The sequence below is a fragment of the Sapajus apella genome, unplaced genomic scaffold (genome assembly GCF_009761245.1).
Source record: "Sapajus apella isolate SASKATOON/1434 unplaced genomic scaffold, GSC_monkey_1.0 scaffold5, whole genome shotgun sequence".
Taxonomy (NCBI): Eukaryota; Metazoa; Chordata; class Mammalia; order Primates; family Cebidae; genus Sapajus; species Sapajus apella.
Genome location: NW_022436945.1, coordinates 21,183,408 through 21,210,394, shown reverse-complemented (window position 1 = coordinate 21,210,394; position 26,987 = coordinate 21,183,408). Strand labels below are relative to the sequence as shown.

Genomic DNA, 26,987 nt, shown 5'->3' with positions numbered 1-26,987 from the left:
TCAAAGCCATGTCTTACTGAGGAGACGGATGCTCTCCCTCACTTTGCGACTACTTCCTTATGTAACTATAAACGCAATATTTCTCAGGTTCTCAATCTATCATTAGAGTTCTAGTAAATATAGCCCTTCCAGACATCCCATCTCATTTGCTTGGAGTTTCATCAAAAATCAAGAAATTCTGTTCAAAGGCCCAATATACGTACCAGAAACATACCACTGGTTGTTCTTACCTTGTTTTTATTTTCTTAAGTGTGTGTGTTTTCTTACACTTGTTTTAACAAACCCTCATGCAAATTTTAACTCTGCTAACTGAGTTGACAAGTCACGCTTAGACCTAGCTGAACGAAGGGATCAAGCTGAGACCACTTGACCTATACAAATTGTTTTAAAGAGGGTCAGAATCATGGAACCATGTATTTAGGTGTTTTCTTCCTCTTGTTGGAAGTGTAAAATCATATTTGGAACACTCTTAGCATTCTGTATTAATTACATCAGACTCACGTGGACAATGCCTAAATAATAATGGTATACAATTATTTCTTCTACCTGCATCACACACATGAACAGAATTTATTCAGCTGATATTCAGAATTTGTCATTATTTTTGATTATTTTTAAAACTAAAAATTTCTTTTTAAATCTTAAATTCCTCAATCTTTTTTTCGCAAATTGTGTTGTAATCCTATATAATTTCAGTGTATATTTTCATAAAATAGTGTGTATGTGTAAGAATAGCTATTCAATTTTATCCTTCATTCCTTAGGCTAACAAAAGAATTATTTCCTTAAATGTTTTCCAAACACAATATAACAATTTTGATTTTCAGAAGCTTAGATAATAAAATGGAATACAAGATGATAAATGAAATAAATTAGCATCTATTTAACTTTTTGATTCAAATTATGAAGGAAAATTTTAAGATCAAATAAGAGGCCAGGCACAGTGGCTCACGCCTGTAATCCCAGCACTTTGGGAAGCCGAGGCAGGTGGATCACGAGGTCAAGATATCGAGACCACCCTGGTCAACATGGTGAAACCCCGTCTCTACTAAAAATATAAAAAATTAGCTGGGCATGGTGGCGCGTGCCTGTAATCCCAGCTACTCAGGAGGCTGAGGCAAGAGAATTGCCTGAACCCAGGAGGCAGAGGTTGCGGTGAGCCGAGATCGCGCCATTGCACTCCAGCCTGGGTAACAAGAGCAAAACTCCATCTCAAAAAAAAAAAAAAAGAAAAAAAAAAAAAAAAGAAAAAAATCGAATAAGAAACAATTTTACATTTAAAGCTTCTTTTGCAACTATGAACCTTGAAGCGAATTCAATGTATAATAACTAAAGCTGTCTTATTGCAGAATGGTCCTTCAGCCACCTACTCATAATCATGCAGGTTGCTTATTTTTATAAAATTGTTTTTTCTGGACAACAATTTGCATTAAATCAAAAACTTTGTGGGATGAGATATAAAGGATGTTAAGAAGCACTGGTGACTCTAATGCCTTCCAAAGTTCCTGTAATTTCTTCATAGATGGAGCTGGAAGCTATCATCCTTAGCAAACTAAGGCAAGAACAGAAAACCAAACACTGCATGTTCTCACTTATAAGTAGAAGCTAAATAATGAGAAAACCTGGACACAAAAAAAGGAATAACAAACTGGGACCTGCTTGAAGGTGGAGGGTGGGAGGAAGGAGACAATCGGAAAAAAATAACTATTAAGTACTAAGTTCAGTACCTGGGTGATGAAATAACCTGTACATGAAACCCCTGTGACACATTGACCTGTATTGTAAAACTGCGCATGTGTTTCTGAACTTGTAATAAAAAAAATAAAGTTCAAGTAGACCTTTAAGCTAGAAACCGTTTTACATTTAGTCAAATAGAAACTATTTTACATTAGTTTTTATATTGCCAACACTTACTGCAGCACCTAGAGCAAAAAAGGTAAATAAATATAAACTAAATCCATGACTTTGGTTAAATAAATAATGAGGGTGATTGATTTCTTTGGCTACCAGTTTCTCTTTGATGTGGCTTTTATCCTACTGGACATGGTTTTTTTCTTTAACATCTGAGAAGTACAAAAATTCTCTTCTTCCTTTGCTCCCATAACCCATGACCGATGATTCTTATCCTACCCCATAGGCCAATTCTTTTTAATTTTGCTAACTGGCTTCTCTTCTTATAAGGTTACTATTACCATTACTGTACTTCGTATAAGGTAACTATAAGTTAAAAGGGTTAAATAAGTTGTTAAAATATTAAATGATATGCTGCAAAGTGAGGATATAAACTAAAGTGGTAACTCACTTCAACTTTTTTTGTGTTTGTTGCATTTTTAGACTAAGCCTTCATTCTTACCCAACATCTTCTTTGTCACTTAGAAGAACTTTATACTATTTATTGAATGAGTGAATGAATGAGCATGTAATAGAGTCTCTCAGATGAGGGAACATTAGAGATCGTCTAATCTAATTTCTTAGTAGTTAAAATCACGCGTTTGGTGTATATGTGATGTGTATGTGTGTATGTTCTGGACTGAACAATAAATATGTCTGTCACTGTAATTGTTGAAGTCCAGAGAATGTAAGAAACTTTTCCATTAGAAGTGTACCCATATTGGGTTAAATGAGCTCCTTAGATGTTTCACTGTTCCAAAAGAGGAGGTTTTTTCTCTTGACTTGACCTAAGAGAATTTCCGCTATGTTAAGGGAAATAAGCCAGGCATAAAAAGACAAATATCACATGTTTTCCGTAATATATGGGAAATAAAGAATTGAATTAATGGAGATAGAGAGTAGATTGATGGTTACTAGAGGCTGGGAAGGGTAGCAGGGAATCGGGTTAAAATAGGAATAGCTAATGGATATGAAATTACAGATAGAATGAATGTGATCTGCTATTTGGAAGCACCATATAGAGTGACTATAGTTAACAATAATTTACTAAATATTTTCAAATAGTTATGCTTGAGATGATGGATACTCTAATTACCCTGATTTGATTATTATTTACTGTGTGCCTGTTTCAAAACATACCATGTATGCAATTAACATATACAACTATTTTGTATTCACAATAATTGAAAAAAAAAATTAAAAAGAAAATTCTCTGTCTACCAGTGGTTTTTCCCTAGGATTGGTTTCCCTGTCAGGTCTATCATGGACCCAACTGTGGGCAGACAAATGGACAAGCCACCTTCACCCAGCCTGGCAGACATCAGCAATGTCAGCAGCACACTTAGCTTAAGAGCATTGTGACTACTGGTGAAAAAAAGAATAGAATATTCACATGTTCACTGAAAGAGTTGCTCATTTGAAAAAGTGAATTATCTCAGTCCTAGAATAATTGGGAGAAAAGTAATTTATGAAACAAAGATTTAGAAGTCTTTTAGTAAGTGAAGACAAAATTCAGGAAAATGTAGATAATTACTCTGGTTATTACTCCATTTTTTCAATATCAGAAAGAATAATGAGAATAAATCAATTATACATTTTCAAGCCACAGATTTAAACAGCAATACAATATTCCTAGATTTCCTTTGAGAGATGTGAGCATCTCCAGATTTGAGTCTTTTGTTTGTATACTTTTCATTCAGCATATAATAAGCATTTATAGTATAAACAATGGGTCAAGCACTATGCAAGATACTTAAATGCAAAATCAAATAAATCATAACTTATTATTATTGAATTTGTGGTCGAGTGATGACATAGATATGTAAATACATAATTATATTGGGATAAGCTTTAAAAGGGTACTATAAAATTAATTGTGACAACATAGAAGAGGGAGCAACAAATGACTATTTCATGAGACAATTACAACCATCTTCTCTACTATTTCTCCCAGCCTACATTTTCCTCTCAATGTTCATGTTACAAATCCTTTCTCAAAATGATGTGCCTTAATAAAAGAGCATTCATTTCAACATCTGGTACTTAATTAATTAAAATTCAATTTCACAAACAGACACTGAATGCCTATTATGGGAACAACATAGTGCTAGTTATTATTTAAACAGCAAACCTCACATAGAGGTCACCAGGAGCCTGAACTGTATCTATAGAGAAATATTGGTCTCAAAGAACTTAAATATGAGACTAATTTTCCTGACAGTCTGCACACAGAAAATAGGTGTGGACAGGTTTTACTTAAACTAGGGAACATAGAAAAAAACTGTGTAATTGTAAAACTGAAAGTGACCTGTAAGAACAGATTAAGTGTTGGCAAATACCTTAGAAGAGTCGCTTGTAGGGGAAAGATTTGCTCAAGCAAAGATAAAATGAAAAAGCACAGGACATGCTTACTTGATTAGTTACAGATAATTAAAAAGGTTGCACATGTGGAAAAGGTTTTAACACAAGAAAAGTTAGGAAAATCGGCTTTGGCTTGGATGATGAAACACATGGGACAACTTTGCATTTTGTTCACTGTGTAAATGGAAGGCATTGAAAGATTTAATAAGTAGAATATCTTCTGCTTTAGGATGCCTTGGGAGGCAATGTAGAGAGTAGCTTGGAGAAGTATGAAAAGTAGATCACATGATATAAAAAGTGCAAATGATTAAAAATAGAACATTTGAAAACATCTAATTGAAGGAATTAGATCAGGAAAACAACACACCAATGAAACAGAGCACCCAGAGAGTTAGGAAATAAACAGAGCAAAGCATTTACGACCATGTCTGTATATCTAAGATTATGCTTTGACTCATCTATTATAGTTATCATCTCTGGCAATGTTTACTAATAGCCTTATACCAATTAAATAGCTTGTGATCTGCATTAATATTTAAATTGTTAAACATGATTAAGTTAATTCTATTGAAATCAAATGTTCCAAACTGGCAAGAAAATGGATTGGCATGTGTTATTCCATCTGCACTATGTGTTTTGTTTTTTTTTTTTAGATAGACAATCTAAAGAAAATTTGGTGGATTCATATGAAAAAGAAATCTGTAGCTCTGTATTATAAAAACCATGAAAATAATACAAGATGATGTGACAGCACTTTGGTCTTCCTGCATGTAAACAAGTGGCTCTTGCCATTAGAAGATATAGTGGACTAAAATCCTTACCACCCTCTATGAAATTCCTGAAAGCAGTGTGGGACCAATAATCATTTGTCATCAGTCTTGTTATTGTTATAAAATATAAAGAAAATATGTATCAATGATCATGCCTCTATCAAATGTATATCACTAAATACAGATCAAGGGGTATATAAAATTCAAGAAAATAAAATATAAAATTTATTTCAGAACCTAGAACAGCTCCTGATGTTATATTTCAATAAATATGTATTTAATGAATGAATAAATGTACTTACATAAATATGTATTGAATTAATGAATAAATTTATACTGCCTATGTACTTTTAATTAACTGCCTAGACCAAAGTAAGCATTTGGATTTTCGAATCTCCATCAGGGATGTACTGTTTAGGTTCATTACATCTCAGCTTACTTATTACCAAGAGAGTAAACAACCTGATGCCTCCATAGGGTCATCGCAAGAACAATGGAACTTAAAAACTGGTGAAATATAACTGGAACTATTTTCTGCCTTTCACTTTCAATAATGCTAATGATTCTTTTTGTTTGTTCCAGCCCAAGCCAATTTATACTAATCGAATGATTATTGACTCAATGTTGCCAGTCAAACAATAGCTAACATTTACTCTAAAATAATTGCAATGTGAAAAATAAAAGGCTATATTGAAAATACATTCTCTATGATCTTTTATATACAGCATCAAATACTACATATGAAACAATTCAGTAGAAGCAAGAAAAATATGACTATGTTGGTTCATCCATCAGTTTAGTCAACTTTTTTCCACTCCCATTCCCCATTTTTACTGGTAATGTGTTGACTTTTAAACTATGTTTTCGTTTATTGTTTCTTTTTCTTTTTCTCTGCTTAGGTCTGTTGTTATAGCAGAAAGTATCTTCCTGCTAAGATATAATCCTCTTGATTATTTTATTATTCACATCCAGAAAACTTGATTTCAGTACTTCATAAAACCAGATGTTTAGAGAAAGCCTAGCAACACTTTGATATGGAAATGAAATAGAATAGTGCTAGAAACTGGGAACAAAGAAGCAGGAATTATAATCAGTATATTAGTGTAAAAGATAGCGTATGCTTGATGAGATAATATATAAAAGTGTCTGGACACAGTGGCTCACGCCTCTAATCTCAGCACCTTGGTCCAAGGTGGGTAGATCACAAGGTCAAGAGATCGAGACCATCCTGGCCAACATGGTGAAACTCCATCTCTTCTAAAAATACAAAAATTAGCTGGGCATAGTGGCGCATGCCTGTAGTCCCAGCTACTCAGGAGGCTGAGGTAGGAGAATTGCTTGAACTGGGATGTGGAGGTTGCAATGAGCTGAGATCGCACTACTGCACTCCAGCCTAGTGACAGAGCAAGACTCTGTCTCAAAAAAAAAAAAAATAGAGCTTTGACTCACAACCTTCAGAAATCTGCCCAGGAAACCAATCCCTTATCTATGATGAACAACTCAGAAAGCCAGACTACCAAAAATCACACTTGCAGGAAGCCAGAATGTTATCTGTTGTGACAATATAGGAGATTAAACAGTAACTTCTATAACAATCATCTCAAAATAGCCAGAGTATGATTAATAATTGAAGGTTTCTTTAATTTTTGTTTCTGCTTCCAAAGAAACAAAAGAAAGAAGAGCCAGAGAAAGTAAGATACACACCCTTAGCTGATTACATAAGGTGTTTCACCTCTAGTTAATTCACCTACAGCTTTCCCAGATCAACAACCACCAATTAGTGTATAAATAAAGCCTTTCCTTTTATTCACTGTGAATGTTTACCACTTCTGTGCCTGCATTTGAGTTTTTGTCAAAATGCAACTGAAGGTGAATGACTCCCTTGCTACGATAATCTATGAATTAATACCCTTTGCTTTTCTCATTTGGTTGGTCTTATTGTGTGTGTGTGTGTGTGTGTGTGTGTGTGTGTGTGTGTGTGTGTGTGTTTCTGCATTGAAGGTATGAAAGGAAGTGTATCATTCAATGGGAATAGACAGAGAAAGGAAAGAAGTAAATTATGTATGATGTAAAAGAAATTGTGAACAGTCTTCTTTCTGGAGTCCTTAGTTTCTCATCTACATGTGAATAGTGCAAGTGAGCCATTCATCAGTGGGCTTTCATTTACAGTATGTTATGAGGTGGCAGATAACATACAGTCCAGAGTTGTTGTCATGTGAAGGCTTGACTAGAGATGAAGGATCCCCTACCAAAAAGGCTCACTCGTGTTGTCCGAAGACCTTAGTTTCTCACTGCTTGTTGGCAGAATGTCTTGTTTCCTTGTGGGGTGGATCTCTTGGTAAGGCAGTTTGAATCCTCTGTGGGGCACAGATGGCTTCTCCAGAGTGAGGGGTCCTAGGTAGAGAACCGATAGGAAGTGACACGCCTTTGGTGAGCTAATCTCCAAAGTCACACTCATCACTTTTCTTTGCTCTATTTGTTAGAAGTGAGATGAAATCTAGCCCACACTCATGGGGAGTGAATTTATGTTCATTCTACTTTTTTCATGTCTGAGATTTTGTGGATATATTTTAAAGCACAATAAAGTTTTGTCATTGCTGGTTTTTGTTATTGTTTTTTGGGGGGAAGACAGGGTCTCCCTCCATCACTGTGCTGAAGTGCAGTGGCATAGTCATGGCTCACAATATACTTGACCTTCCTGGCTTAGGAAATCCTCCCCCTCAGGCTCCCGAGTGGCTGGGACTATAACCATAACCCACCACGCCTCGCTAATTTTTGTATTTTTTGCAGAGACAGGGTTTCGCTATGTTGCAGGCTGGTATGGAGCTACTGTGTTCAAGTGATCTACCAGCCTCAGATTTCCAAAATGCTGTGACAATGTAAAGTTTTTAATATTGTTATTAACTCAATCTTTCCTAAAACTTCTTAAAGTGGTCATTATTAATATCTCATTTCACAGATGAAGAAGGTGAAGCTCAAAAAGACTAAATAATTTGTTATCACAAGGAATGCATTGCAGAGCTACAATTTGGATTTGGGCAATTTAGTTTATGAGTCTAGGCTTTTAATTTTTATATGAAACTGTCTTTCTGTCAACAATCTACACATCTCATTTTATAACAGATTACTTTTGAGTTCTGAGAACTTCTTCCAGATTCATATATCCCCTGGGATACCTGCTTCTCAGGATTTTTCCCTTCTAGTCTTTTCTCCAATCTGCTGAAGCAGCACCATTCCCTTGAAAGGTAGAAAAAATCCCCAGTTTTCTTTTCTTTTTCGTTTTGCTTTTCTTTCCTCTTCTTTTCTCTTTTCCTTCCTTTTATTTATTTATTTTTTTTTTTGAGATGGAGTCTCCCTCTGTCCCCCAGACTGGAGTGCAGTGGTGTGATCTTGGCTTACTGCAACATCTGCCTCCTGGGTTCAAGCAATTCCCCTGCCTCAGCCTCCCGAGTTGCTGGGGCTACAGGTGCGTCACCACGCCCAGCTAATTTTTTGTGTTTTAGTAGAAATGGGGTTTTACCATGTTGGCCAGGATGGTCTTGATCTCCTGACCTCGTGATTCATCTGCCTCGGCCTCCCAAAGTGCTGGGATTACAGGCGAGAGCCACCGCGCCCGGCCTCAGTTTATTTTTGGAACTTCAATCTCATTGCTTAGTGGAGGAATGACCTTGCTCAGCCCATAAAATATTTTCTCTTCTGATTATGTCCCTGTCTCTGGCCTCCTTGGGGTAGAAAGAACTGAGCGCACTCCTCTGTGAGGCAGGATTGCATGATCACATTTAGAGGTCCAAAGCACTGAAGAGATTATTGGCTAAAGAACACGATGAGATAAGCAGGAATGCTAGTTATTCAAAATAAAAACAATGTTTAATTTTAAGCTATAGTAATGCAAGGAAACGCACAGGACTTTTTTTGCTCCATTTTGATCTCCATCAGTGCTTCTTTTTGAAATAGCAAATGCTTTCATTTTGTTTTCATGGCTTCATTTTGTGAGTGCTCTAAGCACATATTTGCTCTGACTCTTAAATAAATCTAACACTGAAAAGAGACTTATGTCCCAAAGTGTTACAGGCTCAAAACTATGTCATTCTAGTTTCTAAAGACCCATGTATTTCACACCAGAAACATGTATTATATCAATCGTATTGTGGCTTAATTAGGCAATTACTGATAATATTCCCTCAATGAGGAAAACATATTTTACAATTTAAAGAGCTGACAAAAAACAATTGAGAACAAAATGGATGTGAATAGTATTTCAATGTAAAATTCCTCCTATATTTAGAAAAAGTATTTCAATCTGTGCAGAGATCCAATATTGTAACACTGTTACATTCAGCAAAGATAATTCTTTTCTTTTTAAGATATTTCTGAAATACTTTGTGTGCTACAAGCTTTTTTTAATTTCAAGAAAAAATAAAAGAAGATGCTACTGCTATAATATGCTGGGAAATCAGAGTTGGAAATCAACCCTATAGATTTCTTAAAATACAAAATATTAGGGAAAAGTTTCAGACAGCACTGTTTTCAGTGTATTTTCTGTCTCTGTTTATTAGAACATATACACATCTTTCTAAATTAACAGCACTAAGACAAATGCATAATTTCAATGTGTTTATGTTCTGAATTGCTGATTATTTTTAACAGTTTGCCAATGTCTACTTGATGTCTGTTTGACAACAAGATTTCTCTTCCCTTTAGGGATTTAAGTGAAACCTTCCTGTAGACTTGGTCAGATTTAGTTTTTGAAAAATCTCACATAAACTGATGGATCAGACACTATCGCTCTCATAATTTCAACCAGTTTGTCCCATTTTAATTGCTTTTGTGCTTCTTTGCTGGCACAGGGAATAATCTGAACAGTGTGGGAAATCTCTTAAGGAAGATTAGGCTAGGATTCTGAAGGCAGCTCATGTTAATGTTAATATCAATTTTACACGTGGCCTGGAAATATCTCAGTCAAAAAAGTGTTAACTGAAGCTAGATGAGATTTTCTTTTTTCTTCAAATATATATTTATGTGTAACACAGGAATTAAGATACCTTTTGAACCTAATATTAAGCTGGGCATGCATAGTCTCTGTCTTCTAGAAACCCGAAGAATCGCAAGCCTGTCCTATTTAAATTTTGTGTCTTCCAGTTTGGTGGAGATGGCACACCTGGGATTGAATCTGGTGATATTATTTATCTGGAGAGCTGAACTCCCTGACCTTTGACTATCCTTTAGTTTATTAGTAAAGATGAGATGGCTGTGTTTGAAAGAAAGAAAGAATGGCGGGAGAGTGAATGAAGACTGTAGACCTGGTGTGTATGTCTTCTCTTCTTCTATCTTAATTCCTTAGAAATGGCAGAGAAGAAGAGGGGAAACAACACACACTGGGGCCTGTCGGGGGAGAGGTGGAGAGGCAAGGGGAGGGAAAGCATTAGGACAAATACCTAATCTATGGTGGGGCTTAAAACCTAGATGGCAGGGTGATGGGTGCAGCAAACCACCATGGCACATGCATACCTGTGTAACAAACCTGCACCTTCTGCACATGTATCCCAGAACTTAAAGTAAAATTTAAAAAAAGAAATGGCAGAGAATGTTCTTCTTTGAAGAAATATCTCAAGAACAGTGCCAGAAAATAAGAGCTATTACCATCAATGGGCCACTTTTTATTTTATTTTTATTTATTTATTTTTTTGGATATTCCTAAAGGATAGAAAGCAGATGGGAGCAGACAAATGGAATGAAAAAATCCGTGAAATATTTGCAGCAGACAAGCAGGGTAGGCCTGCTGGGAAGAAGGAAGTGGTCAGGGGGAGTCCTGGGGTAATTGACAGAGCGATGAATAGATGAACTGTCCTGGGTTCTAACCAAAATGCTCTCTACCCTACCTTGGATTCACTAAAGATCTGACTGCAGCAACATCTGCCTCCCTGACAATGAAGTAGTTAGCAGTGTTGGGGTCCAAGAGGCACAAAGAGGTCATAGATGACGAGTATTCTTAGGGAAGATAGAAACAACGCAGCAAAAAGTGAGCTATGTGTCCCTGAGTATAGAATATTTCATTCTTATTCCATAATAGTAGAGACTACCCTTATAATCAGAATGTTTTCCTATGGATACTTTTTCATTGTTTAGGTAATTTATCATGGGAACATAATCCTTTGTAACTTATGTGATTAAAAATATTTCAATTCCTATGATTCTGGCTGATATATTCTAATCTCAACTCCCTTTCTTCCCCTCTCAGTCCTATGGTTTTATTCATCAACGTCCTGCCCCTTTCCATAAATTTATACTTCCCCAAAATGGATTGTGCTAAACCACCAATATCTCAACACATTGAGGGGGCCCTAGTCTGTGTAAAGATGGGTTCTTATCTTTTCTCGTTATAAATTTTAAATGACGTTTTTCTTCAAGAAAGTAGATCTGTGAAGAGAAATTAAGATCTTCAGCCCAGGAGGCCATCTAAGCGCTAAAGAGAAAAGAAGACCAGAGATTATTAGAGGCTCAGCTTACAAACAATTTGCTTTCAGCTCTAGGTCTTTAAGTTCTGATTTTCTATTTCTTCTTTGCTTTGGCTGGCTACACATGGTACATCATTATTTATGTCTTGGATCACACAGTGTTCATTTCAGATTGCTGACTTCCATGGCAGAGGCTCTGCTTAATCTTGGTAAGCAATTGAACTGCTCATGTGTCATGAGGGCCTGAATTGAAACACAGTGACACAGAATAAATTCAGCCATTTCTCGAACTTTCAGTAGCAGTAGGAGTGCCACACTTTGAAACACCAACACAACCCAGTAGCGCAGAGCTGCTCCTATTTACGGTGCGAGTCCCCTGCTGTTGTGTTATTTCTATACTGTGAATTCACAGCTTTGTTTTCCTTTTGAGACCACATTGTATTTCCCGTTCTTTAGTCCCATTTTAGAAAATTTCAGAATCAGTGTCACTAGCATACCTATGCCACCCAAAACATGAGCGGCAACAACATTTCTTTAAATGAAATCTTATGTGAAAGTCCAATGTGAGAAATGTTTACAAGTAGTAGTTCCCTAGCTGATGGAAAAGTGGAAACACAAACTCTCTATTCTCTTCTGCCACTCAGCCTTTCTGAGTAACTTCATGGAGCGCTCCCATCCAGGGCACTGATCTCCCCATCTTCAGTAAAGGCTACACATTGCAGTTGCCCAAAGGACCACTGGTCATTTCCTGGGGTTAAAGCTTGTCATTGTGCATGTCATTAAGTGAGTATTTTACATTTAAAAAAAAAACAAAAAAAACTAAAGTATAGTCTACAACTTAAAAATGAATTAATAATACAATTAATTTCATGTGTAAATTTCTTATAACTTTAAGATTTAATTCATCCATTGAACAAATCTTTTCAAGTATCTACTTTTGTCAGGCAGTGCTGTAGACACTAGGCAGAGAGAAAATGCTGAAGCTTTCTGTGCATGAAGCTCTTACATGTATTATATTGTTCCTACAATGGACTGAGATTGAGCAGTTTACACGTGAACCCCGCTTTGACCTTTAATAAATAAATATAAAAGGAGCTTTTCCCACCTTTATATGCATACACCCTCTACCAAAGAGTTAACATTTGTACCCTCAAAAGTAATGACAATGAATTATTTTCCATTCAAACTTACACAGGAGAATGATGTGCACTCTTGTGTCTGAGAGTGCCCTAGTCTGGCAGCAGAGAATGGAGGTCCGTAGCATGAAGACATACTCTGGTTAGTGAAGGAAGTAACAACCGAAGGCTAAGAGCCAAGTACCAAACCACAATGCATTCTAATTTTAAAACAATGAACTGCGTTCTTGTTTGTTGCAGCCTGATAAAAACACTTCAGCTGACTCTGCTTTTTTGACAGGTGCAACTTGGATTTGTAGAACTTAGATTCCTGATATAGCTTTTTAGTCAGACTATGACACCTTTTTGTGTGTAAAGTAAGTAATTTTTCATTTGCTTGTAAGCTCAGAAATACCATGTCTCTTGAATTCAGAAGGCATGTAGATTTACAACTCCATTTCTTTCTGTACTTGAATGTTAATGTAGAATGTAAATAATTCTTTATCTTATTTAAAGTCTTTAAAATATGTCTTCAATATTTCAGTATCATTTTTAAATTTTCTGCAGACTGATAGAAAAAATAAAGTAGAATTATTTCCTTCTATTTTTAGGTAATTAATTTTTTTTCACCTTACAGGATAAATATAAAGGATCAAAAGAAAAAGGAGAAACAGTTAATCTATTTCTGAATCTGTACATGCGTTTCTTCCATATGACTATCTCATGCTCAGCTAGCATCTCTGCTCCCTTACCAACTTGTAAAATTCAGAATCATGAATTTTTCTTTGACTATATGCATAGTGTCATATAATTGTTGGGTCAAAATGAACCTAGTGCAGATAAAATCCCAAGTATGTGAGGGCTCCAGTGGTGTTCCTCAAGGTTTAATGCAGTATATGTGATAGAGTGAAAAGGGAGAGGGGTTCTGGAAATTCAAAGGAACTACAAATCGGACTTGCTTGCTTATAGCAAATAAGCAGTGCTCTTCCAACTAACAATATTTTTTGTCATAAGCCTTAAATCTGCATGAAAGGCAGGGCTAGTGATAAGGTTGATAGTAACAACAGCGATAGCCACAAAGCAAGATTAATAAGGAATGCTCAGTTTACAATGTTACATCTCCGTGCGATTAAAGTGCATATTGTGAATTTATATTAAAGGCACTGTTGGCAATATTTCCATCGGAATGCTTTAACCTTGGGAGCAGGTTTGAAGGAGTAACAGGTATAAGGTGACATAAGCAACAAAAACTAACTCCAAATAGACCCAGTATGAAAGCTCTATAGAACCATAAAGAAAAGCACAGCTGGCATGGGAGTATTGTAAAATCACAAAGAAAAATATCCATCTTCCTGACTCCTTGCCCCAGTCACACTCCAGCTCTTCTCATCCCCCGTTGGAAAGATTAAGCACATACCTCCTAGCTCCCTATTCCTCCCTTTGTGTTGTGTTCAGACCATTCAAAGGACCCTGTCATCGATCTGAAATACCTGGCTCCCAAATTCAATCCCCTCTATTTCTATTCCTTCATTAATTCCTATTTCTTCAGCACAGGCGAATCTCATGCAGTCCTGTGGAAAAAGAAATATTAACTAACGAACTGACCTTAAAGTTGTTACACAGAAAAACCAGCTTGAATAATTCCATTCATTACAAAATACATTTGTTAGTTCTCTATGTCCCAAGCTGTGTAGGACAAGGCTCCTGCCTTTGAGGGATTAGTATCTTAATTTTACATATATTATTTGCTTGAATTTTATAAAAGGACAGATGCATCCAAAAGTAGAGGGGTTGCTGAGACTATTAGCAGACTAAATAAGCTGACTGAGTTTTGGAGAAGGATACCTTTCAAACAATAGTAAAATCACACCTCGGAATAAGCAATGGTTGCCTTGGGAAGGGGGAGATGGGGCACATGTCGTCTTCTTCTGAGGGTGAGAAAAAAAGTACTTCCCTTTATTTGTTCATACCCTAACATATGGTTTCCTTGTAAAGAATCTCAAATCTCCTTACATATTTTTATTTTGACATATTTATAGAATACTTTGTATTGAAACTCTGAATGCGGGTCACTAACAGGGAATCAGGTAATTATGACTTAAATACACAGGAAAAAAGCTCAGAAGAAAAGAATAGAAAGTTCCAGAAACTTCCTCTTCTGGCCTCTGAACACAACCTGATTGAGAGCATCTGAGAGCCAGAGGCAATGAATTGAAAAGACCCAGCTCTCTGTCCTCCTGGTTAACAGAACAGGTTGACTGAAACAGACATTGCTCTCCAGGGCGATTTTGTGTCTCATGGCCTGGAGATTCCTGGGGTGCTCTCAGACTCGCGCTGCACCCTCCACTTCTGCCCATATCCAGTGCTCTCCCTATCCCAGGGTCTCTGATTCACTGATTATGTCTCTAAATTGTTCTAGACTTTTTTCCTGTGCTTTGGAGAGGATGAGCCAGGAGTGAAGTATTGGACTCTGGGTCTTAAAGTATGAACTAAATTGAATTCTGCTCCTCAACAAAATATGCTGAAGCTCTCTAGTTTGGAATGTATCATTTCACAGAACAATGCCAACTGCTCAAAACCTGACAGAAGAGAGGGAATGGGAGAAAGAGAGAGAGAAAAAAATATTGACAGTCATAAAAATAGTTTTGGTTCACATGTTTAATAACACCCAAGAGTTTAGACTTTTTCCAGAGGAAATGGTAATTTATTGATTAATGAAATGACCTATTTTAGGAGACTTACTTGATATCCTCTTAGGTCTCCATGATTGTGTTTGCTTTGCAGGTAACTATAATACTTGCGGGAATTTGCCTGGATTCTCAGGATAGTTATACGTGAAGGAACGGAGGAGATGGCAAATTAAGGGATGCTGCTGCATAGGAAATGTTGGTACAAGCTCATACAAACTGTTTTGGGAGATCATTTGCAAGACTCAAATTGCAAAGGCTCAAATATACATGGTCAGAATTATGTAAAAGCCATCTGTGCTTTAGTTCTACTATCTAATTATATTTTGTTAGACTTACTATTGACCTAAATGCTGTTATACTGTCATGTGTAACTTACTATTTTTATAAATATATTCTTGCATCCACAGTGATTACTATCTTTACCAAAACTTATGAGGGAGATACAAGGACAGAAAGGATAAGCTGTCTTCCCTACCCTTTAGTTTTATAGATGCAGAGATAGTAGATATCGGCTTATGTGAATCATCATGATTTCAAGAAATTGCTTGCAGTCTCCTGACATTTCCTCTGACTAATTTTAATACATTGCTTACCTATTTCAAAATGGAGCAATGAGTAAGAATGCTAATCCTGAACTCTCTCTTTTTTTCAGTAATAGAGACAGCATTTTTGAGGAAATAATATCTTTATTTCAGTGAGCGGACGGGCCTCACAGCCATTTCATTAAAGCACTCGACCAGTGACTAAAATACAGTATTACCTTCAATATCCAGGTGGAAAGAGAGAGAGAGTTTAGTTACTTCTGTAGGGGTACCCAGCAGATGGCTGTTAACCTTGGGATCAGGTTTGAAGGAGTATCAGGCATAGGGTGACAGGTGTAAGATAGACTGCATTCTTTATCATTTCTCCAGAATCCAAATCTTTTTGAGTTTGCCGTTCTGATACACCACCATGTGAAAAGCATACATGCTGTTTATGTATTGCCAGTCAAGTATTTACTTCTCAAATGTTTTGTGCATTACAATTGTTGATTGTTTGGCTTATAATGTTTCCTCCAGTGACTGTTTCCTGTCAAGTCATCAAACATAGGTAACAATAAAAAAAAAAAAATCCTGGATTAAATATTAAAAGAAGCCTATCAGACTTTATATCTCCTGGTAATTTGAAATGTGAACAATAATACATATGCTTTAAAACTATGCTGAAAAGACTGATAAATGATAGCACCCTAGAGAGAAAGGAGGCAGAAATGCTTATAAAGCCAAGGCCCTGGGGACTCCCTGGATTGTAGTCTTACTGAAGCTTTGTTGTTCATCTCTTACTTGATTTACTCGATACTACGATCTAACATAATATCCATGCATCAAAGAGGCGTACAACCAAGAGAAAACTACAATTCAAATAGTCGGTGTCTCTCTTTTTATAAAAACTATTCTATTAATTCACACCCACAGTAAATTTTTTTAAACCCTCTGACCAAATAATTAGTCATGAAGAAACCCTTTGCTATCATCAGAAAACCTTCGCCACTGTGTGCTTCTTAGTGTTCTCACGTCGTTTAATCTTCTTCCACTAAATCTAAATATGCTGCCTTTTATCTATTTCATCATCTATGCAACTGTATACTCAAAAGTCCCTGTTTTAAAATTCCATATTGGTTTAAACACATCCACCTATTTATTGATTTGTCAGCAACATTAAATAAATGAAAAACTAGATAAATATCTTATACCTACAAAATGTAAGTACCACCCAATTTCCATGAATAAATTTTAACATTAAAAATGTATAACTGTTAATAATTTATGAGCTCGTTTTCTAAAAATCAGAAAAAGAATTCGAGTAAAATAAGTATGTTTTTTCTCAAAATGCTTTTTAAAAGCATGGAGCAATACAAAAAGTAAGATCACGATACAAGTGGTCTTGATTAAAAATCTGAGTATGTCATGAAATATTGCCATTACTACTGCTTCCCTGGAATATACACAGATTATTGTATGAAAAAGAACAATCAGAGATTATAAGAGAGGAAATGAAAATAAGAGGTTAGAGAAGAAGAGGGGAAAAGGGAGTTCAAAATTAAGTCCTTTTGTTCATAGCATTCTTTGAATGTTTTGAAAGACCACAAGGACATTTATAAATGTAACCTTTGTATTTAACATAGTGACAGATAATACTGTTAATAAATATTTTTAACATGTAGATATTATAATTATTATGTATTGTCATTATTTTCAAGTGCAATCATAAATTTCTGCAAAATCAAAATTCTGCAGAAAATCACAAAGGATAAAATCACTAACTCCTAAGATAATTAATTGGAAAACATACAGCCGATATTACACATATAAAAAATCTGCCAGTAAAAAATTACATTACATGCACATACTAACATACATACACATACATATATAAATAGCAGATAGATGAATACATATTAGGTTATGACTGTGAATGTTTTGAAAATCCTTCTGTGATGTCATTATTTTTCCAATGTATTATATTTCAATGGGAGTGGGCAATATTAGTGGATATGCTAAAATTAATTTTATTGCTATGCAAAGACACAGAGTTTTGACAGAGGCTTTGAAACCGTTTAGACTGAGCCCAAATCCAGGCTCTGCTGCTTACAGGTGTCTTCAAATATAATTTTTTTTAGTAAAAGGCAAAATATATTCGATGTCACAGCATTGTTGCGAGAATGAAATAAAGTAAGTACATACTTGGCACTGCACAATTTCAACCTTCTGTCTCATCATTACTGATCATATGGAAAATTGCCCCACGACAGCATCCAGTTTAGCGGAAGGGACTGAGAGCATTAGCAAACAAGAGGAAAGACAAATATTCAGGGTGTGCCAACTATATACCCATTATGTCCTTAGGCTTAATGTATTGTTGTAAAGGAACTAACTCAAAATTATGCATAGTGTGTTGGTTGGAGTCAGTAAGAAGAATCGGCCTAGAAACTCTGATTGAAATATATATATAATGAAACTGAATATAATTAAAAATCTACTACATGGAAGTAAGAACTCACAAATGACTTAAGTGGCCTAAGAGTATCTATGATTATCCCATTTATTAAGAAGCAACATTATTACTCTTCACAATAAAATAGTTATATGACAAAGAATTCATTGCAATAATTAGTGGAAAAAATATAAAATATTCATTTTGTTTTCATTGTCCTTTGAAAGGAAAAAGAAACATTGTTAAAGGAAGAATACATTTTTAATATTTAAAGGGTAAAATATATTATTATTTTATTTTTATTTATCTATATATTTTTTAAATTTCAAATGTATTTTAGATACAGGTGGCACATGTGCAGATTTGTTACAGGGGAATGTTGTGTGATGCTGAGGTCTGGGATGGAGTATGGATCCTGTCTCCTTGGTAGTCAGCTTCAGGGCAGTTTAACCTGCCTTCTCTCCTTTGACACGCTAGTAGTTCGTGTCTGTGGTTCCTGTATGTACTCAGTGCTTAGCTCCAACTTATTAGCGAGAACATGTGGTATTTGGTTTTCTGTCCCTGCATTAATTTGCTTAGGATTATAGCTTCTGGCTCCATTTATGTTGGTGCAGAGGATGTGATTTGATACTTTTGATAAAATATATTAGTTTTATTGAAATCCATTTATATTAAAGAGCTATGTCAAATGTAATTTTTAGCTTTGGTAATTTTAAAGTATTTTGATAAAATATTAAAGCTGCTTTTTAGTTCTTTTGTCTTTCTATATCTCCTTTCTATTTTCATCCACATCTTTGATTCAGAGTGGCATATATTTACTGAATACTGGTATCAAAACAAGAGAAACAGCAAATGACTACTTCTCAATGCTTGTGAACATATAATGACCCTATATAATTTCTAGTTTCCAATATATAGTTGTATGGGCCAGGCTATGCACTGATGTAAACTAGCCATTCCCATAATATACATAAAAAGGGAAGTAACATCAATTTATTTAGACATATATTGACCAATATTTCTCTTAAATACTGTTACCAGTACAACATTCCAGTTACAATAGAAAAAAAGCAAGTTTTAATTTTAATTTTTAAATAGCAAATCACATCTCAAAACTTTCCTTCTAATACAAAAATACAGAAAGAATATACAACTGCTGTCACACCGGTTGACAAATATTTAAACGTTATATAAGATTATGAATTCCTAACAGTTAATTAACAGGACAATGTTAAATGCATACTGTATGTGTGTAGTAAGATACCATGAGCAGTATAAAGTATTAAGAGGGTGAAAACAAAATAGACAATTGCTCCACAGTTTCGAGAATTTGCATTTTAAAGTCCAAACTTTAAATTATTAATATTGCTAAAGGTATTGGACTTCACCACATGTGCATATAAGTTTGCCTAATATGTTTGACAAATTTGTGATATGATCTTAAATGAATTATTAACTTCTTTGATGTCAGATTCTTCACCTGTAAAATGGTGATGATGGCAGTGGTAACTGTAGAGATACATATTTCATGGTTTTATCAAGAGGGGTTAGTAGCATTGCATACATGGTTTAGCATATGGCCCAGTGCATAAGAAGTATTTAATAAAAAGTGAGATTTTTTATTATAAAGCCTTAGGAGTTGCTTTGTGGTATGTATTTTAGTAAATAGTCACTATATAAGTGGCTATTTTTTTTGCTGAACTTGAAATACCCACGATAAAATATGCAGAAAGTCAAATGTCATGACCATATATTTAATCGCTTTAATTCTTTAATATTCTTTAATTGTCAAGAAATTGTTTTCTTTCATTTTATAAAAAGTTTAATTAATATTCTATAATGACATATACCTTTCAAAACATCCTTTTTTTCTGCCTTACTATCAGTGAACTTCTTACATGGGCTTAACTTATAGAATCTTATATATTATACTTCTAGGAAATATTTTCATTAAAAAACAAACTCTGCACATGTACCCTAGAACCTAAAGTACAATTAAAAAAAAACTCTTGATTCAAATGAATGGCACATACTTTTGTTTTATAGACTGTGCAATACCAGTCCCAATACACCTTAGAAAGCTGCCTACTCCCATTGCTTTCAAGACTTGTTTGGATTGGTACAGAAACCTGTAATTTATTTTCCACTGTGCCTTACACAAGCCTGATAGAAGTAAGGCCATAATATTCAATTATGTCAGTGGCCACAGAAGTGAACACATGTAATGCTGTCTTCCTCAGTAAAGTCCACAATTTTTGTTTCTTCTTGTCTTCAAATTCTTGGAATAAAAGTTGCCAAAATTATGGCCCAATAGGAATTTACTTACAGCTTTTAGAATAGAAATAGGACTTTTTTTCTTTCTTTGGAAGAATTCTGTAATTGTCCAAAAGGTTCTACTTGCTCGTTGCAAAAATAGAGACAATTTACTGAGACAGCATTAGTGCAATAGAGAAAGATTTTAATGCAGAATGCAGACTGAAAAATATCTTGACACTAGTTTTTAGTTTTACAATAGTGATGTTATCCATAGGAACAATTGGGGAGGCTAGGAATCTTGTGGGCTCTGGCTGGATGACTTCTGTGCCATAATTTGTAATATTGTGGTTAATTTGTTAGTTTTACAATAGCAGTCTGGTCCCCAGTCAAGGTGGCAGTTTTTGGGGAAAGAGCTGTTATCATCTTTGCTTCAAAGTTAAACTATACATTAAATTCCTTTTATGTTGAGCTTGAACTACACCCAGAAATGAAAAACTTGGAAGTTGAAAGCAAGATAGAGTCAACTAAGTCAGATTTCTTTCACTGTCATAATTTTTCAACGTCAAATTTTTCTCATTGTCATAATTTTTGCAAAGGCAGTTTCAACTCTGTTACTGCTTGAACGTGTTCCCTCCAAAATTCATGTTAGAACTTAATCCTCAATGTGGGGGTGTTAAGAGTTGAGGCCTTTCAGAAAGTGATTAAGAGGAATTGGATTGTGCCTTATTAAAGGGCTGCAGAAAATCAGTTTAAACCCCTTTTTTTCCCTTCTGCCTTCTGCCATATGAGGAGGGCCTCATAGCAAGAGGGGCCTTATCAGACGCTAAACCTCCTGGCAGCTTGATGTTGGATGTCCCAGCTTACAGAACCGTGAGAAATGAATTTCTGTTGTTTATAAGTTACTCAGTCTCAGGAACGTTGTTATAGCGGTACAAATGGATTGAGACAAACTCTAAGGGTAAGGGAAAATAAATGGCTTGGATTTCCTTTGTAATACCAAGAGTATAAATGCAATTACGAATCACTTATACAGGCACTTTCTTTCCCTTTTTCTCTCTCACTGTGTCATAAACACACACGATCACACGCACACACATACACAAGCACACTGTATTTATCATAGTAGTTAGAACTTAGATAATTTCTTCCTGTGTAGTGCAACAAGAGCCTCTTTGTTTCCTTACTTGTCTCCTATGTTAACTTGTGGTTAATGCTTTCCAAAGCGTGACAACTAAAATAGATTAATTTGGGGTTTGAGATTATTTTAATGTAATTCCTCATTTAGTGATTTCTATTAAAAATCAAATTGACACATAGTTCAAAAGTATCATAATCACCCTATTTAAATGCCTTTATGATGAACTGTGAACATTCACCAATTAATCTCCTAAATGTTTCCAATCGATTAATTTTCCGACGCTTGAAAAGCAGGGAATGACAAAGACCTCATTTCCCAGTTGACGGGTATGTGTTTTAACTAGGTACAGTACTATGAGAAAAAATTATATTGTATTGAAATATTTATTCCTGTTGTTCATAAGGTTTTAATTGTAATCCTATCCTTTTGATTAGAGATTAGAAGGTTAAAACTTGACATATTGTAATGTGAGAGAGGCTTGGTGATTCATGTTTTTCAATTTCAAGTAATGCATAGACATAACTCGTTTGAAATTTTGAAAAGGCACAACATGAAAGGAAAAAACCCTGTAATCCGTCAAATTTGTCACATATCATTTTTTTATTTAGTGGTTTGTTTGTTTGTTTGTTTGTTTTGAAAGCTTTATCAAAATATTCACTGTTTGGTGAAAGGGTAGATGTGCTATACTTGTTATACATAGGCATTAAAATGTATTAAAATTATTAGTGAAAAATTTAATCTCCTTTTAAGTTAAAAAGAGTATATTTTTGCTTTGTTCTATATTTTGTCTGTAAAGATTTAACAGGCTTCCTTGGAAACAACAGGATGTTTATTTTTAAGTTTTTTAAAGTTTTATTCATATATAAAAACAGTACAACTAGTGACAATAAGTAAAAACATATAGTAGGAAAATGTAAGGGTGGATAAGCATAAAAGCAAACATGAACTCAAAGAAAATTACTTACAAGGATTTTCTCTCACTAACTATTAATAGATTCATGATTATGATGTGTGGGGCCATTTTATTGTTTTGTTTTTTTAATCTTTAACCAACCACTTTATTTAGTAATAATGTTTACAGTTAAGATAATCTGGTACATAGAGACCATAAAAAATATAAACAATAGGCCGGGCATGGTGGCTCACGCCTGTAATCCCAGCACTTTGGGAGGCTGAGGCGGGTGGATCACGAGGTCAAGAGATCGAGACCATCATGGTCAACATGGTGAAGCCCCGTCTCTACTAAAAATACAAAAATAAGCTGGACATGGTGGCATACACCTGTAGTCCCAGCTACTCGGGAGGCTGAGGAGGGAGAATTGCTTGAACCCAGGAGGTGGAGGTTGCGGTGAGACGAGATTGCGCCATTGCACTCCAGCCTGGGTAACAAGAGGGGAAAGTTTAATTTGTTTTGAGTGATAATTATATTATCTGTGATTAGAAATCAGTCTATTTTTCACAAATTTTTTTCTTTTGGAACTAATATCAAATTTCTTTAACTTGCGTGTTTGAAGAAAATTATCATAATATTTTAATAAGTGCATTTATTATAATTAATGCATTATGACATATATTAACTTTAGAGCAAAATTGAGAGAAATACAAATACTTAGTTGCAGCCTGTGTGAGCATGAATGCAAATGAATTCATAATAAATTATATCCTCTTTCTTTGTTTCAATAAATTACAAAATGGAAGTATTTTCCACAGATAACTTTTGGTTGTAAGAATAAAAACGTATATGAAATAACTATTAAAGTATTGATCACATTGATAAATGCACTCTATAGAGAACGGAGAACTCTATCTGTAATTGGCCAGTCAGTAACTATTTGAGGCTTTCGACTCTGTCACAACAATTCAACTCTGCCATTGTATTATGAAAGCAGTAAAAGAAAATACATGAACAAATGAGTATGGCTGTATTCCAACACAAACCTTTAAACGTGAGCAGAGACCCCAAATTATATTATCATTTGTTACAGTAATTTTAAATTTTTAATATAATTAATAATTACATTAATTATAGTAAAATATATATTTTACTATAATTAATATAATAAATTTTAATATAATTTAATATAATTAATATATTTTAATATATTACATTAAAACATATAATTAATATATAATTACTTACTTATATTAATTATATATTTTAATGTAATATAATACAGTAATTTTAAATTTTTAATATAATTAACCATCAACACTGTCATGTGGTACGAGAATATGTAAATTCAGCTATAGTGAATGCTAGCTGCCAGAAGGGCAAAAATTAAGTATTTATATACTCAGGTAAAAGTCAACATGCCCATAATTGTGATCTAAATGATGTAATGTAGATACTTTTGTATTCAAGAAGAGGGAGTGGCTGATGAAGATTTGAGTAGTAGAGGTAATTAGCCAGGATATAAAATTTATTCAGATGTTAAGTAAAGAGAAGGATTGGCTTCTGCACAATTTTATTTCTTCTTTGATCTCAGTGCTTTCTTATATTTGCCACTTTCTATAGTTCAACTAACTGAATTACAATTTGTCCAACTTCTAGAATGTTTTCTTGTCCCCTTGCCTTTGATTCTCTTCCTCATGCTTGGCTACATCTCTATGTAATGACATAGCTTCCATTTCTCAATTCCAGTATCAACATATACATCCTGTAGAAATCATTTTCTGATTCCTTCAACATACTCCTCCTTGCTCAATAACCGAGCTATTTTGCAGCACTCACATTCTAGACATTAATAGCCCTTTGTCTGTGTTTCTCTCCACGTCCACACTAGTTGTTTAATTACTTGAGGGTCTTATTTATCTAAATAGTTTAATAGTGACTCACCAATGGAATGAAAATACAGAGACATGGAGTATATATCTATTGAGCTGAATTAAATGCCTTCATATAAAATAAAACAAATAAGCAAGCTCCTATGCTATGGAAACCAACTAGTGTTTCAAACACAGTGCTAACAGCAACTGAATAATCTACTGCTTATAGCTGTATCCAATCTTTTTTTTTTTTTGAGACGGAGTTTCGCTCTTGTTACCCAGGCTGGAGTGCAATGGCGCGATCTCGGCTCACCGCAACCTCTGCCTCCTGGGTTCAGGCAATTCTCCTGCCTCAATTTTTTAGTAGAGACGGGGTTTCACCATGTTGACCAGGATGGTCTCGATCTCTTGACCTTGTGATCCACCCGCTTCGGCCTCCCAAAGTGCTGGGATTACAGGCGTGAGCCACCGCGCCCAACCCCAATCTTTTTAAATTAACTGTGCGGCCATCAGCCTAAACCAACATCATGTTTATAGTATCTGTCTTGACCAACACTTTTATGCATTTTTGCCTACTAATTAGAGATGGCAAAGTGTTAATTTTGCGTAAAATATTGCTATTCAGTTGCTAGTAGGGTTTTCTTAGTTACCTAAATGTGTAACTATTTCAATGTATTGGAGCGTGGACCTCTATCTCCACAGTAACCTTTAAACGTGTTATCTAACTGCAAATATTTTACAAATTTGGAAGCATAGTCTCTGTTTTCCTAGCTTATGCTTTCTGGATTGGAGAACTTTCAGCTTCAAACAAATGTTTTCCATGTATTATCTATGTTGCCCATATCGCACGGACATTTTTAAAATCCTATGCGTGATCTTTGCATCCACGGCCACCGCAGATAGCATATATAGTAGACATTAGTGCTGCCCATCAAATGTTTTCAGTTCTTCTGCTTTCTTGGTTCAAAATAAGAACTCATGGCCGCCTCATTTGAAAATGGATGGAGCCTTTTGACTAGTTCTAACCAAAAGCTTGTGAACATGAATGAGATATATCGGTCTTCTGAAAAGCATTTCATTGCCAGTGAGACCTTCCAGAGGTCTATTTTTATTCTGCTATGGTGACTAGCAACATTCAACATGCTTGCCATCTGTCAGTCTTGGTCTAAAAGCGACTAGAGTTGTTGACTTCTGATAGACACACAGGATGAGCAAAATAGCAAAATATAAACATTTGTTGTTTGAACCTCCAAGATTTAGGATTGACTGTTACCATAGCATCACCTAATTTATCCTAAATGATGCAGACATCAGAACCAGAAGAGGCATGCTGCTGTAACAAAACAAACAGACCTAGATACCTGTCAAGGCCTTATGGATGGGTCATTGAGAGTGAGAAAACTGACCAGTAAAGATCTGTGTTATTCAGTGGCAGAAACATTTGGTTACAGAATCACCTGAGATACTTTGGAGCTCAGAATATAAAGCTGAAACTCTTGTAATGCTCAGAAAATAGGTTGGACATTAGAATTACAGTAGCCAATGTCGGATTCTATTAGCTGCAGTTGACAAGCTATTACATTTAAGAAATAGCCTCAGTAAATAATTAGGTCTTGTAAAAGCAGAGATAAAAGGAAAGACAAAGAGAATCCAGAAATAGGGAAGTTTTTAAGTTGGAAAAGGCTACTGCATTCCATCCTAAGGAGATTAAGATAAAATGAGAAACGTTATAAGCAACAATACCAATTGAAATTTATTTTGCAGGGGGATTAAATCTAATAGAGGACCATTATACACTGATAAAACATCTGAAAAATTATTGCTGTTCCCAGAAAATCTTTTTTGTTGTCAAAATTGTTCAGGAAAAGGTCTCATGGTGTAACATGCCCATTAAAATCTGATAAGCTCAAGTTATCTGTGATTAAGAAAGAAGAATGTATTATATCAAACTGTATTGTGGTTACTATTATTGGTGCATAAAACTAACTGCATGCAAATTGTTAAGAAGCTGGGTAAGTTATTGTGAGACCTCTATGGATAAAAAACCCCACAATCTAGACTAAAAGATAAAATGACAGTTCAAGGTTTAAAATGAATTTATCGGGAAAGCAATCAGGCTGAACATACTACTCAATGCTCAAGGATAATATATTCTTCCGATTTGAACTTAATGTATAGACAACGAGGAAAATAAAGAGGGTGAATTCTCTGAGAGGTGCAAAGAAGCACACACACAAAAAGCTAGACTAAGCGACTTCTCTTCTAGAACAGAATCAGAGAATGTTCAAGGAATATTTCTCACCACCAGAATAGGAGTACATCAAAAAGTTTTCCCAGAATTGCTGTAGATTACTATATATGTGTCTTGCATCTTCTGCTTTTTAAATGTAAGTACTAATTGCAGTTTTAAGGCATCTACTGTACCATTATATATCAGACTATGGGAGCACATAACAATTAGATCAGTGATCACCAAACTTTTTGGCACCAGAGGTCGGTTTCGTGGAAGACAAATTTTTTATGGATAAGGTTGGGGGTGGATGGTGTCAGGATGAAACTGTTCCACTTCAGACC

The 26,987-nt window shown here is 35.1% G+C and overlaps 1 long non-coding RNA gene across 1 annotated transcript in view; it reads right to left on the bottom strand.

Moving 5' to 3' along the window:
* Window positions 1–6,595: 6,595 nt before the first annotated feature.
* Window positions 6,596–26,987, bottom strand: part of LOC116545920 — a 22,160-nt gene continuing 1,768 nt past the window's right edge. The window contains exons 2-3 of the long non-coding RNA XR_004266511.1: window positions 15,865–15,873; window positions 6,596–6,606 (exon numbers count right to left, since the gene is read on the bottom strand). This is a non-coding gene — a long non-coding RNA (uncharacterized LOC116545920). The remainder of the gene's footprint in view (window positions 6,607–15,864; window positions 15,874–26,987) is intronic.